At 43.5% G+C, this 20301-nt stretch overlaps 1 protein-coding gene across 4 annotated transcripts in view; it reads left to right on the top strand.

The window, feature by feature from the left end:
* Positions 1–20301, top strand: part of LOC126291658 (G-protein coupled receptor moody-like) — a 467186-nt gene that overhangs the window by 104614 nt on the left and 342271 nt on the right. For 2 of the 4 annotated variants that reach the window (XM_049985233.1, XM_049985231.1), the window contains exon 2: positions 18344–18439. The exons of the other annotated variants lie outside the window; for them this stretch is intronic. The gene's annotated coding sequence lies outside the window, so the exon portion shown is untranslated. The remainder of the gene's footprint in view (positions 1–18343; positions 18440–20301) is intronic. 4 annotated transcript variants of the gene reach the window in all.

Genomic DNA, 20301 nt, shown 5'->3' with positions numbered 1-20301 from the left:
ACGAGAAGAAGACAAACAACCGCAACCATGCCAAATAAATGATACCGTCTGGCCTCCAGCACAGGGCGAAAACCTACGAACAGCACCAACGCAAGCCGCAGCACGCCTCACCATATGACATTAAATCGTCAGAACTTTTGAACGGTTTCCGAAATGGTTCAAATGGTGATATTAAGAAAAAATGCCTTTGAGCACTATGGGACTTAACACCTGAGGTCATCAGTCCCCTGGAACTTAGAACTACTTAAACCTAACTAACCCAAGGACATCACACACATCCATACCCGAGGCAGGATTAGAACCTGCGGCCGTAGCAGGCGCGCGGCTCCAGACTGAAGCGCCTAGAACCGCTGGGCCACCGCGGCCGGCGAACGGTTTGCGTTAGGACGTTCAAACTGCACGGTTGGCCGCGGGGCACGATGGAAATTACTATGCGCACGTGCGTTTGGTTTGAGGGACAGAGAATCCGATTTTCAAGATCGAGAAGTCTGTTCACACTCAAGGAGTAACTGTGTGGTGTGCTTTGTCTGGTCACGGAATGATCGGTGCGATATTCCTTGATGGCACGTTGACTACCGAACGGTACGCGAAGGGTTTGGAAGACGATTTAATCCCCAGTATCCAAAGCGACCCTGATTTCGACAAGATGTTGTTCATGTAAGACGGAGATCGACCCCTATAGAAGCAGTAGAGTGTTTGATGTCCTGCAGGAGCACTTTGGGGGACCCATTCTGGCTGTGGGGCACCCAGAGGCCACTGGCATGGGCCTCGATAGGCCGCCATATTCTCCGGATCTCAACACTTGCGACTCCTTTTCGTGGGGCTATATTAAAGACAAGGTGTACGTAAACAACCCCGAAACCATTACTGAGCTGAAAACAGCCATTCAGAAGGTCACCGACAGCATCGATGTTGCTACAATTCAGCGGGTCGCGCAGAAATTCGCTATTCGTCTGTGCCACATGGTCGCCAATGATGGCAGACATATCGAACATGTCGTAACCTAAATCTGAATATTTGAAGTGACGTTTACATGATGCATTAAGTTTCTTTATACCGTAGTTTGTAACTAATTTACGTTATCTCCATACAGTTCAAGAACTGTCACACTGCACATACTCCGCAAGGGACCCTATGGTGTGTGCGATACGGTTACTTGTTCGACTATCAGTCATTTATTTTCCTTTTCCACACGCAAATAGAGCGATGGAAAACCCTCATTTAGTAAGCCTCTGTACGAACCCCAGTTTCTCATTTCATATCTCCGCGGTCCTTACGCGAAAGAAATGTGCTTTGTCGGCAGGAGAATCGTTCTGCAGTCAGATTCATATGACTGTTCTCTAAATATTCTCAATTGCATTTTTCGAAAAGAATGCCTCATATCCAGGGATTTTCATTTGAGTTCCCTAAGTATCTCGACAAAATTTCCGTCTTGATCAGATGTACCGGTAACCAATCCAGTAGCTCGTGTCTGAATCGTCTCGACGTTCTTTCTTAATTTTTTATGTTTATTTTTCTGTTACTGTTTATGTAATTAACATAAAGTTGACGCCTAACGTTCGTTTGGTTAACGTCTTTTTCTTCATCGAAAACTGTAATTTCTACAAAAGCGTTTTTAAGTAAATTTAAATCCAAACGTTCCAATTGGTATTCTTTGTGTAACAAACTATTTAGTTTTTCTCTCGTATCTTGGTAATGCATTTTATTCTTGTAGAATAAATCTAAAATACTAGCATTTCTGTTCTCCTCCATTTATTACTACAATTTTTTAATATATATAATTTTAATTAAAATAAATGGAAAACTTATTATTCCTTATTATGGAGCTCAAATGTAGAAATATATTTAACTAAAGATAAGACAGAAAATAAATGATGGTTATTGTTATTTACGTATTTAGGTTATAATGTTTAGCAAATTTATAATAAACACGGAAAAAATAGTTTAGTTCCTTGGTGTCCGAGTGGAGAATATTATATTAAAAATTATATGAGACCTTTACATGAACTTCCTATAGAATATCCAAATGGTCTTTTTTACACTTTTTGAAGAAAACAATATAATTGTTCCACAATTCGGAGCTGTTGAAAATTAAACAGTAAATACTAATCTTTCTTTATCTTTATTCGGAGTTGTTCTCATTTTATCGAGTTTAATCTTAATCTTATAATTTCAATCTATTTTTGTATCTTGTATTTCTTTTTATAACGAATAATTAGATACATAGCAACTTTCTATATTTTCGAATTTAAACATATATGTTTCATTACTTCTGTAGTCTATTTTTGATAAACTAGAAATAATTAATTCTATTCCTTCTTCGAAACTTTCAAATCTCTTACATCCATTTTGCTGACCATTTAATTTTTTTCAAAAATTAATTTTTTTCTATGTACATAAGAGAAAAAAAATGAATGGTGGCGTTGAAATTATAGGAAGTGAACTTAATAGTTATAGTAATGGTTGAAGTGAAGTATTCACTAAATTGTCAGAGCAGGAAAAATAAATGTTACAGTATTTCAAAAGCTGAAATTTTAGTAACTAAATGTTGTGAAAAAGTTTTATTAGTTTTAGATGATAAACATAAATTTACTCCTCCAGATCGTTATACTAAAATATTTTCAGAAGACAATGATTAATTAGTGAAAATTTTCGGAATACTTTTTATTTATCGAAGTAAAGAATAAAATAAAGATCTTTCAGTTCATGTTATTGAATTTGAATAAATTTTAGAATTTTTGTATTTTTTAAATTTAGTTTCCTGAGTTTTAAATTTTAATTAAATAAATTTATTTTTCTTGGTTGAGTGATAATTACGTTCGCGGGTGTATATATATATATATATATATATATATATATATATATATATAAAATAATTAGTATTTAATACTCAGAAAACTAAATTATATATATGGGGGAACATCAAAATAACTAAAGTCTTGTTTATATATATATTTTTTAAATGTGCTCTTTGGTACAGAAACCTCATAAATATACTGCTTTCAGTATTAGGAGACTAGAAGTTAGCAAGAGAAACATTTCTTGGTCCACAGGCTAATGCTCATATCACAAAAATATCTAAGACACGGGAAGAGACGATATCTATTAAAAATATTCCCTGCCAGACACATTTCAGGTGTTTCAGAGAGTATGTGAACATGTAAAAGCATTTCTGGTCACTCCTGTAACGTAAAGACCTACAGGTCTGTTACCGCACACAAGAGACGCCTTTATTTTTTTCAGTGCTCGCCGGGTTCGATATGATTCGGGCAGTCACGATCAGAATATTGAGCGCCAGCGTGTGTTGCGTGTGATCGCCACGGTGCGGCAGCACCTTCGCCGCTGCTGACGTCAGATTCGCGCGGCGTGCATTCTTAAAGCGACAGGCGTTTGCTAAGTGGGCCCCTACCGCCTCGCCGGATGACGAATCACCACCGCTGTGCCTCCTTCCAGCAAGGCGAGCGACCTTAGCGACCTCGGAACGTGGGTGAGTGGGTCGGTGTGCGCGTCACACTTCGGGAGGTCGCGCTGACGAATTACACAGCTGCCCGGACCTCGCATGGGACAGAAGCGGACCTCTGGCGTTTGGCGGCAGTCTCGAGGCGCATTCGCTCCCAGATGAACCCAGGCGTTTGTGAACACGCTTTTGTGAGCACTCCACAATGCGTCCAAGCTACGCCACGGCTCACTACCATTCCCTGCGTTCTCACTCTGCTTAAACTATACAGTCCGAGAGATGTTTTCAAGTCTGAGCCATCAATGGTGTATACATGCAGAATGCTGCTGCGAATGAAAATTCGTTCCAAGACCCGGGGTCGCCAGTGGTCGGAGCATCTGCCTAGTGAGCAGGAGATCCGGATTCGAATCCCGGCCTTGGGAAAAGTGTTCATTTGAAGCTTCAGTCATCATACATACATTTTAACTCCTTCACACTGGAGGACGTCCACTGCAGTTATATTACACTTCTACTGATTGTAAAAATTACTCTTAGCCTTCTATTGGTAAAGGATAAAATGGGTAGATCACATAACTAATGAGGAAGTATTGAATAGGATTGGGGAGAAGAGAAGTTTGTGGCATAACTTGACCAGAAGAAGGGATCGGTTGGTAGGACATGTTCTGAGGCAGCAAGGGATCACCAATTTAGTATTGGAGGTCAGCGTGGAGGGTAAAAATCGTAGAGGGAGACCAAGAGATGAATACACTAAGCAGATTCAAAAGGATGTTGGCTGCAGTAGGTACTGGGAGATGAAGGAGCTTGCACGGGATAGAGTAGCATGGAGAGCTGCATCAAACCAGTCTCAGGACTGAAGACAACAACAACAACAAATTCTAATGTCAGTATATACTGTTGCTGTTTCTTAAAGCTCAAATACCCGGTGGTTATAAGTAAAGTGCCGGTACTGATGGAGGTTCAGTGTGGGTTGTACTCATCGCATGGCAGCAAAACTTGGTACATACGCTAGTGCATCAGTGCGGAACCGATTTACGCTGGAAAACATTTAGTTCGAATTTTGACTGCTAGATGGAACTCTGGCCCCGTGCAGCATTTCGACGACGTCTCCGTTGCTAACACTGAACAAACTGTGTAAGCGGCCATTAATAATAAAGTCAACATTTCGCCATTCTCGCTTGTTTGACCTCCTCTGCCTACATCCCGTTCCTAATCCCTTACATATGGAACAATTCCTACACGTCTTTCGTGCATTCACAGCGCCAGATTTGAACCTGGTGGCCAAAGTTAATTTTTTTTTCCTCCAGAGTAAGTCGGTTCTCCGTTAATGCATTAGCATATCGAACATGTTCCACTGCCGTACTCTAATCACAGCTCACGCCTCACTTCCATGAGTAGTTGCACATTAAATATAACCACCTGATGCTTTTAATGTATCCAGTTGTACAGGTTTCATAAAAGTGACATACACATTTATGCTCACGATGTCATTGAGCACACAAGTTTTAAATGCACCTGATTCATCCTTTCGTATCACTTGACGTTGCTTCCCTACAGCACTCTCTAAGACCTAAGTGATACACGATACCCCAGGAGGAATGTTCAGTACTGAGGACGATGATACATTCGAAACAAAAAGCGTCTTGTTAACTTAGGCTCTAAAATACACCCATCTTCGATATTTTGAAACAAATCTCTTCTGTAGCAAGCTCTTTGATTTTCATTGTTTGAGACGTGGTAGTTGTTGGGGGTGTTGCGTTGGGTTGTTTTTTTGGGGAAAGAGACCAAAGTGCGAAGTCATCGGTTTCATCGGATTAGGGAAGGACGGGGAAGGAAGTCGGCCGTTCCCTTTCAAAGGAACCATCCCGGCATTTGCCTGGGGAGATTTAGGGTAATCACGGAAAACCTAAATCAGAATGGCCGGACGCGGGATGGAACCATAGTTCTCCCGAATGCGAGTCCAGTGTGGACGTGGTAGTATGGACCCAATAAAAAAAAGGTGTCTGCTAAACATGGGCTCTAAAATGCACACTTTTGAGAACTACGAGCACTTGCTCTATCGTCGATATTGTGAATCAGATCTGTTCTACAGCGAAGTCTTTGCTTTCCATATTTTTGTTTTAGTTAGTATGGACCAAAACAAGAAAAAATGTCTGGTAAACATGAACTCTGAAATTCACGCTTTAAAACGTATGAGCACTTTTTCAGTAGAAGAGGTGTGTTCCAGATCACGGAAGACGAACAAGTACTCATAACTCTTTAAGGGACGCTCCTTAGAGCCCATATTAAACAGAAAACATTTTTTGTTTTGGTCCATACTATAAGGTGTATAAACATGGAAAGCAAAAAGCTTGCTATGGAAGAGATTTGTTTCAGAATACCGAAGAAGAAGAAGAAGATGCTCTCATAAGTATTAAGGTGTGCATTTTAGAGCACATGTTTACTGGACACTTCAGCTTCGAACAGTCGTCCTTATCAGAAGTCAGTGTTAACCATTCCTCTTGGTACAAAAATACGCTTTCGGCGCTTATACCGTGCACATCTAAGCTTTCTTTTTTCATTTTTATAGCTCCATCATACCATGTATTAACATTAGTAGTTTCAGAATCCAATCGACAAGCGCCTGAGATGAAGAACGAAGCTGGTTGTGGACTTTAAGTTCTTATTAGCAACTGGAGCGTCTTTCAATGAATGCAATGGAAACTGGAATTTTATGTGTGATATATAATCAGAAACATGAAGGCGTAAATGTTTCGTAAAACTACTAACGATTAAATGTTGTTGTTGTTGTCTTCAGTCCTGAGACTGGTTTGATGCAGCTCTCCATGCTACTCTGTCCTGTGCAAGCTTCTTCATCTCCCAGTACCTACTGCAACCTACTTCCTTCTGAATCTGCTTAGTGTATTCATCTCTTGGTCTCCCTCTACAATTTTTACCCTCCACGCTGCCCTCCAATGCTAAATTTGTGATCCCTTGATGCCTCAAAACATGTCCTACTAACCGATCCCTTCTTCTAGTCAAGTTGTGCCACAAACTTCTCTTCTCCCCAATCCTATTCAATACTTCCTTATTAGTTATGTGATCCACCCATCTAATCTTCAGCATTCTACTGTAGCATCACATTTCGAAAGCTTCTATTCTCTTCTTGTCCAAACTATTTATCGTCCATGTTTCGCTTCCATACATGGCCACACTCCACGCAAATACTTTCAGAAACGACTTCCTGACACTTAAATCAATACTCGATGTTAAATTTCTCTTCTTCAGAAACGCTTTCCTTGCCATTGCCAGTCTACATTTTATATCCTCTCTACTTCGACCATCATCAGTTATTTTACTTCCTGAATAACAAAACTCCTTTACTACTTTAAGTGTCTCATTTCCTAATCTAATTCCCTCAGCAATAACCTGACGTAATTCGACTACATTCCATTATCCTCGTTTTGCTTTTGTTGATGTTCATCTTATATCATCCTTTCAAGACACTGTCCATTCCATTCAACTGCTCTTCCAAGTCCTTTGCCGTCTCTGACAGAATTACAATGTCATCGGCGAACCTCAAAGTTTTTGCTTCTTCTCCATGAATTTTTTTTTTCTTTCTTTTTTTTTTTTTTTTTTTTGCTTCCTTCACTGCTTACTCAATATACAGATTGAATAATATCGGGGAGAGGCTACAACCCTGTCTCATTCCTTTCCCAACCACTGCTTCCCTTTCATGCCCCTCGACTCTTATGACTGCCACCTGGTTTCTGTACAAATTGTAAATAGCCTTTCGCTCCCTGTATTTTACCCGCGCCACCTTCAGAATTTGAAAGAGAGTATTCCAGTCAACATTGTCAAAAGCTTTCTCCAAGTCTACAAATGCTAGAAACGTAGGTTTGCCTTTTCTTAATCTTTCTTCTAAGATAAGTCGTAAGGTCAGTATTGCCTCACGTGTTCCAACATTTCGACGGAATCCAAACTGATCCTCCCCGAGGTCCGCATCTACCAGTTTTTCCATTCGTCTGTAAGGAATTCGCGTTAGTATTTTGCAGCTGTGACTTATTAAACTGATAGTTCGGTAATTTTCACATCTGTAAGCACCTGCTTTCATTGGGATTGGAATTATTATATTCTGAGGGTGCTTCACCAGTCTCATACATCTTGCTCACCAGCTGGTAGAGTTTTGTCATGACTGGCTCTCCCAAGTCCGTCAGTAGCTCTAATGAAATGTTGTCTACTCCCGGCACCTTGTTTCGACTCAGGTCTTTCAGTGCTCTGTCAAACTCTTCACTCAGTATCTTATCTCCCATTTCGTCTTCATCTACATCCTCTTCCATTTCCATAATATTGTCCTCAAGTACATCGCCCTTGTATAAACCTTCTATATATTCCTTCAACCTTTCTGCCTTCCCTTCTTTGCTTAGAACTGGGTTTCCATCTGAGCTCTTGATATTCATACAATTGGTTCTATTTTCTCCAACGGTCTCTTTAATTTTCCTGTAGGCACTATCTATCTTACCCCTAATGAGATAAGCTTCTACATCCTTACATTTGTCCTCTAGCCATCCCTGCTTAGCCATTTTGCCCTTCCTGTCGATCTCATTTTTGAGACGTTTGTATTCCTTTTTTTCCTGCTTCATTTACTGCATTTTTATATTTTCTCCTTTCATCAATTAAATTCAATATTTCTTCTGTTAGCCAAGGATTTCTAGCAGCCCTCGTCTTTTTACCTACTTTATCCTCTGCTGCCTTCACTACTTCATCCCTCAGAGCTATCCATTGTTCTTCTACTGTGTTTCTTTCCCCCACTCCTGTCAATTGTTCCCTTATGCTGTCCTTGAAACTCTGTACATCCTCTGGTTCCTATGTATACATTAGCATACAGTCAGTTCCACAAGAAAGCGTATGCTGTTATCTGTATGAAATAAAAGACATAATTATATGTTTACATGAAAACACATGTTATTACGAATTGCACAGTTACCTAATAGTTCATACATTCGGTGCCATTATCGGTTATAGCTTAGCACCCTTCTGGCATGCTTTTCACGAGATTTCCTGCATGTTCCCTCGGTAACGATCTCCATATCGTCCTGATTTGATATGACAGCTGCTTTAGAGTATGTAGTGGCTTTCCTTTAATCTTCACCACAATATACGATCAAACATTTTCGATCGGATTCGCATCCGGAGACATTGCAGGCCAGTCCATCGAGAGTCACCCCATTGTCTTGTTTGCACGCTGTACAGAGGCGGCTGCGGTGTTTCGGAACATTATCCTCTTCAAGCACCCAGTCTGCCTCGGTGTAATCAAATAGCTTCTTAACGGACATCAGAAAGCATTTTTGAAAAATATTGCACACAATTTCGCACTGCCTAGTGACGCTTCAGATATTTTGCACTTGTTTTAAAGCGCAGCCGAATTTAAAAAACTTTCAACTCTACTACCAGAGATGTCGCTGCGGACGATATAGTTAAAATTATAGCGAACATTTTCTCTTTCTTGTGCAAGTGACTATACATTTGACGATTATTTATTAGACGACGTCGGTATTTGAAGTGAAAAAAAAATGAAATGTAGGACCATAGCGACATTGGAACCAGCTATCCTTTTATTAAGCAATTACTGTTATCAAGTGTTTCCGATTGAGGCACAATACTATTCGCCAAAATCGCATTATTTTAGGGGAAGGTTCCCAGGTCACACTAGTATCCAAGAAAGGTAGTAGAAGGAATCCACTAAGTTACAGACGCATATCATTAACGTCGATATGCAGCAGGATACTGGAATACTGTGTTCGAACGTTATTAATTACTTGGAAGAGAAGGGTCTATTGACACACAGTCAACACGGATTTAGAAAACATGGTTCTTATGAAACACAGCTAGGTCTTTACTCGCACGAAGTGTTGAATGCCATTGACAAGGGACTTCAAACTGATTCCGTATTTCTAGATTTACAGACGCTTTGACACTGCACCACACTAGCGGCTTGTAGTGAAACTGTGTGCTTATAGAATGTTGTCTCAGTTACGTGACGAGATTCGTGATTTCCTGGCAGGTCACAATTCGTAGTAACTGACGGAAAGTCATCGAGTAAAATAGAGGTGAATGTTTGTGAATCTCTAAGGGACCAAACCACCGATCCCTAGGCTTGTACATTAGTTAATCTAGCTTAAACTAACTTATGCTAAGGACAACACACACACACACACACACACACACACACACATGTGCCCGAGGGAGGTCTCGAACCTTCGGCGGGAGGTTCTACGCGTCCGTCACACGGTGTCTCAAACCGCGCCGCAAAAGAGAAGTGATTTCAGGACTTCCCCAAGATAGTGTTACAGGCCCTTTGCTGTTCCTTATCTATGTAAACGAGTTAGGAGACAATCTGAGGAGCCATCTTAGGTTGTTTTCAGATGACGCTGTCCTTTTTCGACTAATAAAATGATCAGAATATCAAAACAAACTGCAAAACGATTTAGAAAAGACATCTGAAAGTTGCGAAATTTGGCAGTTGGCCCTAAATAACGAAAAGTGTTAGGTCATCCACATGAGTGCTACAAGGACCTAGTTAACTTCGGTTACACAATAAATCAGTCTGATCTAAAAGCCGTAAATTCAACTAAATACCTAGATATTACAATTACGAACAACTTAAATTGGAAGGAACACAAAGACAACGTTGTGGGGAAGGCTAACCAAAGACTGCGTTTTATTGGCAGGACACTTAGAAAATTTAAGAGAGAGTGCGTACACCACGCTTGTCCGTCCTCTTTTAGAACACTCCTGCGCGACGTGGGATCCTTACCAGATAGGACTGACCGAGTATACCGAGAAAGTTAAAAGAAGGGCAGTACATTTTGTATTACCGCGAAATAGGGGAGAGAGTGTCACGGGCATGGGGTGGACATCACTAAAACAAAGACGGTTTTCGTTGCGGAGGAATCTTGTCACTTAATTTCAGTCACCAGCTTTCTCGTCCGAATGCGAAAATATTTTGTTGACGCCGACCTACACAGACAGACAGGATCATTATAATAAAATAAAGGAAATCAGAGCTCGCGCGGAAACGTGTAGAAGTTCGTTTTTTTTCCGCTCGCTGCCAGGCACTTTAATGTAATTTGCAGAATATCTATGTAGAAGTAAATGAATTAAAGTAAACTTCAGTGTGGATTTGTGAGAGGCGTGTTGAACAGCTTTGTGAGACTGCCATTTGATTTCTGAACTTCACTTACTATAATCATGAAAAACGACAACTATCAGATGGCTCGGCGGACTCCTTCCAGGCTGCTGGACTGCGCAGCACTCCAGGTTGTTCACGGTGGTGGGGGTGGCAGGCAGACTCGTTTGATGATGTTCGGTGTGTGGGGCGCTGAACTGCGCGGCCATCAGCGCCCGTACAAAGTCGCAAGCTTTACACAGTTCAATGTAGCCACTGCCACGAGTAATGATGATGATGATGATGAGGAGGACAACGCAGACACCCAGTCCCCGGGGGAGTGAAAATCCCCAACCCGGCCGGGAATAGAACCCGGGACCCCGCGAGCAGCGCACGGGCAGACTCGTGACCGCCGTGTCCCGTCCGGCGTCGTCACAACGTGGGTGGGTCACCCTCTCGCGTGGCGGGGCCTCCCAGAGGGTCACCTGACCTCCTTCGACCTCCCGGAGGGTCAGCTGACCCTCCAGCGGACGGTGTCACGTTGCGCCTTCTCCACGAGCCAGTGGCCGCGTCAATTCGCCCCTACCACCAACGTCGCTGGGTTGCACAGAACTGAAAGCATCAAGTGCCAGCTCGCTGCACTCGCAATGCAGACGGCACCGTGTCTAATTCACACCGCACCCACACACTCTCTTTACTTAATTCCGCCGCGTTGCTTTAGAGTACCCGAATGCTTCCCCCGACACTGCCGTGGTCGGTTTCGCACGGCACCGCCTCCACCCCGAACGTGCTTTCTGTCACCGATGACGCGATCATCGATGGGACTTTGAACGTTAATCTCACGCCATTTTCCAACAGTTATTTATGTAAAATATGAGAATGCAATATTCTTGGGACAGTTTAAATGATGAAATTTCGGGTAGTCTGCCGTGGGCTAGTGTCATTTGCAACAACTCTGGAACTAGAAATCTACTCGTCAATTACAGTACTGAGGATAAACAGTAGGAAACAGGTCGAAACTTCCCTCTGGGACGATGCTGCCATTGGGCTAAGAAGCAGTAAATATTTCGTCTTCCATGTAGTCCCTTCAAACACAAGAAAGCAACTATCTACCGTCACTTTTTGCCAGAACGATTTCAAAGTTTCTTCTTTCTATTTTATTTTTTTCCATATTTTACAGCTAACCAACACACTTCCATCACTGGCTCCGAGTCAGAACCATCTTCCATCAGAAAACACAACAGACCTCCATCGTGCCCTCCAGTGAGTTCTAGCCTGACACCACTGAAGTTGTAAATGGCGTGGGTTTCGGAGTCTAGTGGAACACACACTGCAGGGCTTCCGGCTCAGAACTGTTCTTGAAGTAACCGATTTGTAGCAGTTCGTTGTGTCACTGCGGTGCCAACTGCTGCTCAAATTGCTGCTGCACATGTAGTACCATGCATCAGAGCCATACGCCGAACACTGTAGTCTTCGAAACTTCCTGGCAGATTAAAACTGTCTGCCGGACCGAGACTCGAACTCGGGACCTTTGCCTTTCGCGGGAAAGTGCTCTAACCGATCTACTCAAGCACGAATCACGCCCCGTCCTCACAGCTTTAATTCGTCTCCTGCCAGGAAGTTTCACATCAGCGCACAATCCGCTGTAAAGTGAAAATTTCATGCTTTGGTCTTCCATCTCCTTAGACCCACGTGGCCAACTGGAGCCCGGTCTCCTTGCGACCGTACATTCTAGTGCACACCGCTGCCAGTAACCATGTGCAGTGGCTACGTTCTTGCCAAGTCTTTCTGCAGTATCGCAGAAGAAACATACGGCTTCTCGTAGCCCCAATACACACCCTCGCTGAAACTTAATGAGACGTTGATAATGGAGTCTTTCTTGCCTTAAAGGCATTCTTGATTAGCATCAACTCATACGTACACTCTCGAAGCTAACTAACGGTTAAGACTGTTACAGCGTGTATTTAATGCAAACCTGATTTGCTTTGTCAAACGCCGTTACTGCCGCTAGAGTTCTGCGACTGGCGCAGAATTTGAACAGAGGTCATCTTTCAGATGTAGAAACAAGCGTGCCATCTTTCTTTTATTTCACACTACTCCTTCTTGGTGTTGGGATTTTTCTTGCGTTAGTGTATTCCCTTACATCAACGGTTGTAAAAATGCTTACGAACGACTCCATTGTTGGTTTTATAGTTTATCATGTAAGAAATGTTACTGTCAATTAAAAGTACCGTAGTACATATCAGAAGAGTAAATGCACAAGAGACGAATGCTATCTGAACCCAAAATTAACTCTGAAGACAAGTGTCTGAAAGGCCATCGGAAAATAGTTATACCAGTACTCAATTGTTCTGCGATATCTCAGCCCTACTAACTCAGAAACATAGGAAAAGTATCCATATCTATGAGAGAAACTATTGTGAAATTATTGATGCCGGTACAATCGACTGTTCGTAGTGGATAAAGAAATCAACAGCATTTCAGGCCAATAGTGTGTATACTTACGCGGGTTACCTGAAGCATTAGCAATGCTATCGGTTCCAGACAGACATGCTTGATACCAGAGGGTCGCCCACGCTCATAACTTCATACAGCCCACCCTGACATCGTGTTCTGCAGTCCAGGGAGCACGTCTGCAGTGAGGCAAAACCTCCGCCTATCGCCGGTTTTTCACGGCAGGGAGCTGAAAAAGTTTCGCAACGTAGCAGCGCTTCGTTGAAAGCCTGTGGTGGTCCGGAAACTTACGTCGTCGGGAGGGCGCATCTGGCTGGAGAACTCGCACTGGAGAGCACACACACACACACTCACACACACACACACACACACGCACACACACACACACACACACACACACACACACAGAGAGAGAGAGAGAGAGAGAGAGAGAGAGAGAGAGAGAGAGAGAGAGAGAGAGAGAGAGAGAGAGAGAGAGAGAGACAGAGAGAGAGAAACAATAGCGTGCGTCTTTACGAGCACAGGCTTGTATTACAAACGCAGTTGCAGAGTTGAGTTTGGTTACCATACCAAGTGACTACTGAAACACAGACACCCCAGTATACTATTTGTTTCCCCAAATTTCCAGCTCCCTGAGAGCAATTTAAAAAATTAGGTTGGCAAGAACTGCAAAATGTGTAAGCATGAATGGCTAATGGCCAAATGTAAGGATTTTGAAGAATGTATCACTACTGGAGTGATAGTTAACACATACACGAAAATTGAAAAGGCCTTTGGAGAAAAGAGAAGCAGATATATGAATATCGGGAGCTCAGGTGGAAAACCAGTCCTAAAAAAAGAAGGGAAAGCTGAAAGGCAAATGGAGTATACAGAGGGGCTATAGAAGGGATGTGAATTTGCAAGCAGTATTATAGAATGAAAGAGGACGAAGATGAGATGGGAGATATGATTGACAAAGCTCTGAAAGATCCTAGTCGAAACAAGGCCCCAGCAGTGGAACTACTGATAGCCTTGGGAGAGCCCAGCAATGACAAAACTCTTCTATCTGGTGTGCAGAAGGTATGAGACAAGCGAAAAGCTCTCAGTCTTAAAGAAGAATAGAATAATTTCAATTCCAAAGAAAGCAGGTGCTGACAGGTGTGAAAATGATCGAATTATCAGTGTAGTTAAGTCACGGTTGCAAAATACTTATGCGTATTCTTTACAGAAGAAGAATGCAAAAACAGGTAGTAGCAGACCTCTGGGAAGATCAGTTTGTATTCTGGAGAAATGTAGGCACACGCGAGGCAATACTGACCATACGACTTATCTTAGATGATTGGTTAAGGAAAGGCGCACTTAGGTTTGTAGCATTTGCAGACTTAGAGAAAGCTTTTGACATTGTTGACTGAACTACTCTCTTTCAAATTCTGAAGGTGGCAGCGGTAAAATACAGGCAGCGAAAGGCTATTTACAATTTGTGCAGAAACCAGAGGGAAGTTTTCAGAGTCGAGGAGCACGAATAGGAAGCTATGATTTAGAAACATGAGACAGTGCTGTAGCCTATCCCTCATGTTATTCAATCTGTACACTGAGCAACCAGTAAAGGAAACAAAAGAAAAAATTGAGGTAGGAATTAAAGTCCACTGTGTACCAATAAAAACTTTGAGGTTTGCCCATCACATCGTAATTCTTCCACAGACAGCAAAGGACTTTGAAGAGCAGTTGAACGGTATGGACAGTGTCTTGAAAAGTGGACATAAGATGAACATTAACAAAAGCAAAACAAGGATAAGAGAATGTACCCTAATTACATCAGGCGATGCTAAGGGAATTAGATTAGGTTCATAATGGTTCAAATGGCTCTGAGCACTATGGGACTTAACTTCTGAGGTCATCAGTCCCCTAGAACTTAGAACTACTTAAACCTAACTAACCTAAGGGCATCACACATATCCATGCCCGAGGCAGGATTCGAACCTGCGACCGTAGCGGTCGGGCGGTTCCAGACTGTAGCGCCTAGAACCGCTAGGCCACCCCGACCGGCAATTAGATTAGGAAATGAGATACATAAAGTAGATGAGTTTTGCTATTTGAGAAGCAAAATAACTGATAAAAGTTTTAATACTGTACCGGTACCGCTCCATCGTACTGTACTCTACGTCTCTGAATAGTGCTGAGTAATGAATGGCTCTGTCGTTGATTCTTAGCATGTTCTGTCATGGGACAACGTAAATACGATACAACAGTCACTTTATGTACAAGTGAAGAAAAACTGTATCATGACTCCCTGGTAATCAGGCTCGTCCTTTTCTCTGTGCAGGAAATGAATAATGTACACGTAAACAAACAGCACAGGAATTGTCAACCTGTACGCATGTTAGCTATAAACAAACTCGAAAACAGTACGGCTAGACAAAGCGGTAAACAAGTTTATTCCCACTTCTCCTTGAGCTGGCTTCTCCGACCCTAGGTTCCTTACCTCAAATTGTTTAGAGGATCATTCTCTACGTCCTGTTATATTTTTGCACGCTCTTACGGAAACACCCTGCATGATCCAGAAGTTGTGTTGATCTTGTCCTTCCATCGAACGAGCCCGGTTCGAAAACAGCAACGTCCGTTTGTGATTTTCTTCGCTTTATTAACTTATCTTTCAATTATTAAGTTCGTATGGATGTCATTCTCCTCTCGAATTGGCTCAGTATGAACTGAACCCTGGGTTGTAATTTCGATTTTTTAAATTTATATAACGAACTTACCTTTGCAGCCTACTACACACTCTTATCATCGTTATACTGTGAAAATTGCACTAACGTTATCTTGGCACCGTTGTAACTACTCTTTGATGTCTGGTGTTCGTCTTATAGTGTCTTTATTTTACATTAAGAACTTACGTTTCCACATCTAACTCCCTCCACTGTTGTACTGTGGAAATTGCAATTATGTTAATATGGCACTTTTCTAACTGCTGTAGGCTGTATGGTCTTTGCTTCCCAAAGCCAAATATGAATAAATACATAAAGAATACCTGGTCAATGTTATCGATCGTTACAAATCATAAGAGCAGACGGAAGAAAAGAGACCAAAGGGTTTCGGCAGACACGGAGCGGCTGTAGCTGGGCGTAGCGTGTTTACAACACGTCCCATCTGATCTCATCACCAAGTCTGACGTGTTCAGCCTCCCTCCCTCTCTCTCTCTCTCTCTCTCTCTCTCTCTCTCTCTCGTTCTCACAGACACACACACACTCGATGTTTACCACCGAGAACAGCTGACAACGACTCATTCGTTTTGAACGTCTTATTAGCGACAAAAAGACCTTTGCGGGACAAAACAGAAAGAAAAAGGAGGCGAAAGATAAAGACCCACGGAGCATCAGTGTCCACATCTACGAGTCTTTACGGTGAAGAACTCCACGCCTCAGTGAGTGACGATGAACAAAGCGGAGATGAAGCTGGCGGAACAAAACCGTAATCATCGTATGGCAGGGATACCAAACTGTACCCCAGCCTTGTCCACAGATATGGTAAAGAACTTCCCAAACCGAATGCGCGTCATGGCCACTCCCTCCCCCCGCAGACAAATAGACACACACACACACACACACACACACACACACACACACACACACACACACACACACACACCAGTCCTGAGACTGATTTGATGCAGCTCTCCATGCTGCTCTATCCTGTGCAGGCTTCTTCATCTCCTAGTACCTACTGCAACCTACATCCTTCTGAATCTGCTTAGTGTATTCATCTCTTGGTCTCCCTCTACGATTTTTATCATCCACGTTGCCCTCCAATATTAAATTGGTGATCCCTTGATGCCTCAGAACATGTCCTACCAACCGATATGTTCTTCTGCTCAAGTTGTGCCACAAACCTCTCCCCAATGCTATTCAATACTTCCTCATTAGTTATGTGATCTACCCATCTAATCTTCAGCATTCTTCTGTACACACACACACTGCATTGCTGCAGTGCTCTATGTGGCTGGGATCACTATTTGCTGTCTCTCTATCTCTCTCCTCTCTCTCTCTCTCTCTCTCTCTCTCTCTCTCTCTCTCTCTGTATATATAATTTGTGCCGGACCGAGGCTCGAACCCTGATGTTCCGCTTGTCTAGAATGGTTGCTTTAACCGCCTCGGCCATCCAAACACGCTTTCCGTCAGACCAAAATTTCCGACTTCCTGCTCGCCGCGCGAACCCCGCCCATTTACTGACAACTCGTAGAGTTCTGATTCAAACTTCGTCATCAAACAGCCAACTCCCCCACGAAATTATAGATATGAGTGACGTCTGTTGTGTAGGACATGTCCGAGAGAACAGACACCACTGATATCTACAATAGTGACGAATATCGTCATATCATGTTAACAGGGGAGGGGGGGGGGGGGGGGTCGTCCCGACGTCTAACGCAATCTGGCTGTCAGTAAATGAACACGTGTCATAGCCGCCCTGGATGGCTCCGACACGCCATTCCGTAAGTTCAGTAAAGCTGTGAAGTACTGTTCACGGAAAATATTTTGTAATAAATTATGTGGTTACTTCCCTCCACTTCATCGCTTCATTTCTTTCTTCACATTAATCCAAGACGTGCTACATACGAAGGAAAATTACACAGCATGGCTGAGGAAACGAATATATGGCAAATAGGCACAGCTAAAGAAAAAAAAAGGTTACATTGAGCTACTGAAACAGCATTGGCGAATGCGGGCAGGGCTGTAGTAAACAGTGCGTGCGATCGCTTCAGGACAAGATTGGAGCCGGTCATTGGTGCTAAAGACGGTTACATCGACTAATGTCACTCTTGAAAGATACCATTACTTGGATGTAAAAGGATTTTCATTTATACTTTGTTTTAATAAATTTGCTTTAAAAAAGAAGCTTCATTTGTCCAGATTTAAGCGCCGCATCCTGTACAAGTTGGTGCTTGTTGTGTTAATAAACTGTACAACGATGACATTTATGTTGTTATTCCTGGTTATAACAGGTATAGTGGTTAGGTAGGGATGCAAAGGTAAGCTCAAGCTGGCAACAGATGGAGGGCAGCATGAAAGCAGTCGGCTTACGAAGAAATCGTCTGATGCTCACCAGGCTGTGAATACGACAAATTTTGTTACCTTCTATGAAATAAGAGTAGAGTACCGCTTCGCATTCAGTCAGACGCTACGCCAGTTGAGAGCAGATCAGCAAACAACAACCACTGAGGCTAAAATATCAGCACGGTGCAGCGTCCTTGACGTCAGCCCCTCGCATTCGTTTTTCTCACATTTCACCATGTTTTGTTTCTTTTTTTTTTTTAGGACGTCCAGCGACTGAGCAGGGTGTGAGAAAATGTGCTTCGGTTGGCCGCGGAGCCCGATCCACCAGGAGGAGGGAAACCGTCGGCCCCGTAACTGGTGAGTGCAGCCAGTCTCACCGCCTTCAGCGGTGCGCAAAAACAGATAAGCGGAAACTGAGCGGGGGTCCCTTCATCACCACTGTCGTTACCCCCACAAGTAAAATGCGCGAACCAAAAAAAAAAAAAATCCAAGTTTTTACCTCTAGAAACTTCATTTTGTTCAACTGTTCCACGTCCAGATCTTGGGGAACCTTTACGCTGAGACCGCTGAACCTGCGCTGTCCAATCGGCGAGCTGTCCTTCTGAGTCGTTACGCTAGTCATCTGTCTTCATGCCTGCTCGTTGACCCCTGCCATTAATTTCGACGCCGGCCGCTGTGGCCGAGCAGTTCTAGGCGCTTCAGTCTGGAACCGCGCGACCACTACGGTCGCAGGTTCGAATCCTGCCTCGGGCATGGATGTGTGTGATGTCCTTAGGTTAGTTAGGTTTAACTAGTTCTAAGTCTAGGGGGCTGATGACCTCAGATGCTAAGCCCCATAGTGCTCAGAGACATTTGAACCATTTTTTTGGACGTTTTCTTGGATGTAGGGTATGCAGCCACTCTTCGTCTCTACTACTACCGGGAATCCAATTCCGTCAACTGCTACACTCTCTCTCCTTCAAATTTCCTAAAACATTCTTGACAAATGTGAGTACGGCGCCACCTTGGCTTCGCCCCCGGACCTTCGACAGCAGCCCAGGGATAGTACTCCCCCCCCCCCCCCCCCACCCCTATCGTTTATCGTCGAGCATTTGCTGCTCCATGCCCACAAGTGGGGGATGCCACATTTATTTACACTAACGGCTCCACGACCGCCTTTGGTGCCTGGAGTGCCTCTATTATTGGCGTCACCCCTATTGGAGTTCGGCTTCCCGACCAGCGTTCGGTTTTTACTGCGAAGCTTTACGGTGTTCTCCAGGCTCTCCAGTACATCCGTCGCCATCTGCGAATGCAGTATGTTATATGCTCGGATTCACTGAGCTCTCTTCTAAGCGTCCAAGCTCTTTGTCCCGTCCACCTTCTGGTCCACCGGATTCAGGACTGCCTCCACATACTCCACTTGGGGGGCGCCTCTGTGGCATTCCTCTGGATCCCAGGTCATGTTGGTATCCGTGGGAACGAGGCAGCCGATATAGCGGCAAAGGCTGCAGCCTCTCTTCCTCGGCCCGCTGTTCGCGTGGTTTCCTATGCCGATCTACAGAGCGTTTTATGTCGTAGAGTTGCTCTTTTATCGCACACACATTGGTCTGCACTTCAGGATAGTAAATTACGGGACGTAAAACCTCTCCGCTGTGTTTGGACTTCTTCCTGCCAGCCTCGTCGTCGGGAGGAGGTAATTTTAACTCAACTCCGGATAGGGCACTGTCTTTTTTGCCGTCGACATCTTTTAAGTGGCGATCCTCCCTCGCTTTGTCCCCACTGCTCTCAACTGTGGACGGTGAGACACCTTTTACTTCATTGCCCCTATTTTAATCCGCTACGCCTGATCTGTCTTCCCTTTTAGCAGATGACGCGCGCTCAGGCGATCGCGTTGTTGAGTTTATAAGTGTTAGTGAGATGACATCGGTCATTTGGAGCTTGAATAGCACTTTTTTAGATTCCATGGGAACGAGAAGGCAGGCCATACTCGTTGTGGAGGTGCCGGTCGATCGGGTGCGACAACCACAGTGGAGGATCGTTGTGTTCAGAATGAGATTTTCCCTCTGCAGCGGAGTGTGGGCTGATAAACTTCCTGACAGATTAAGACTGTGTGCCAGACCGAGACCCGAACTCGGGACCTTTGCCTTTCGCGGGCAAGTGCTCTACCGTCTGAGCTACCCAGGCACGACTCAGGACGCGCCCTCACAGCTGCTGGCAGGAACCCAGAGAATCGCACATAT

This window comes from Schistocerca gregaria, chromosome 9, assembly GCF_023897955.1.
Source record: "Schistocerca gregaria isolate iqSchGreg1 chromosome 9, iqSchGreg1.2, whole genome shotgun sequence".
NCBI lineage: Eukaryota > Metazoa > Arthropoda > Insecta > Orthoptera > Acrididae > Schistocerca > Schistocerca gregaria.
Note: the sequence above shows the minus strand (reverse complement) of the source record. Positions and strands in the feature narration are given on the sequence as shown.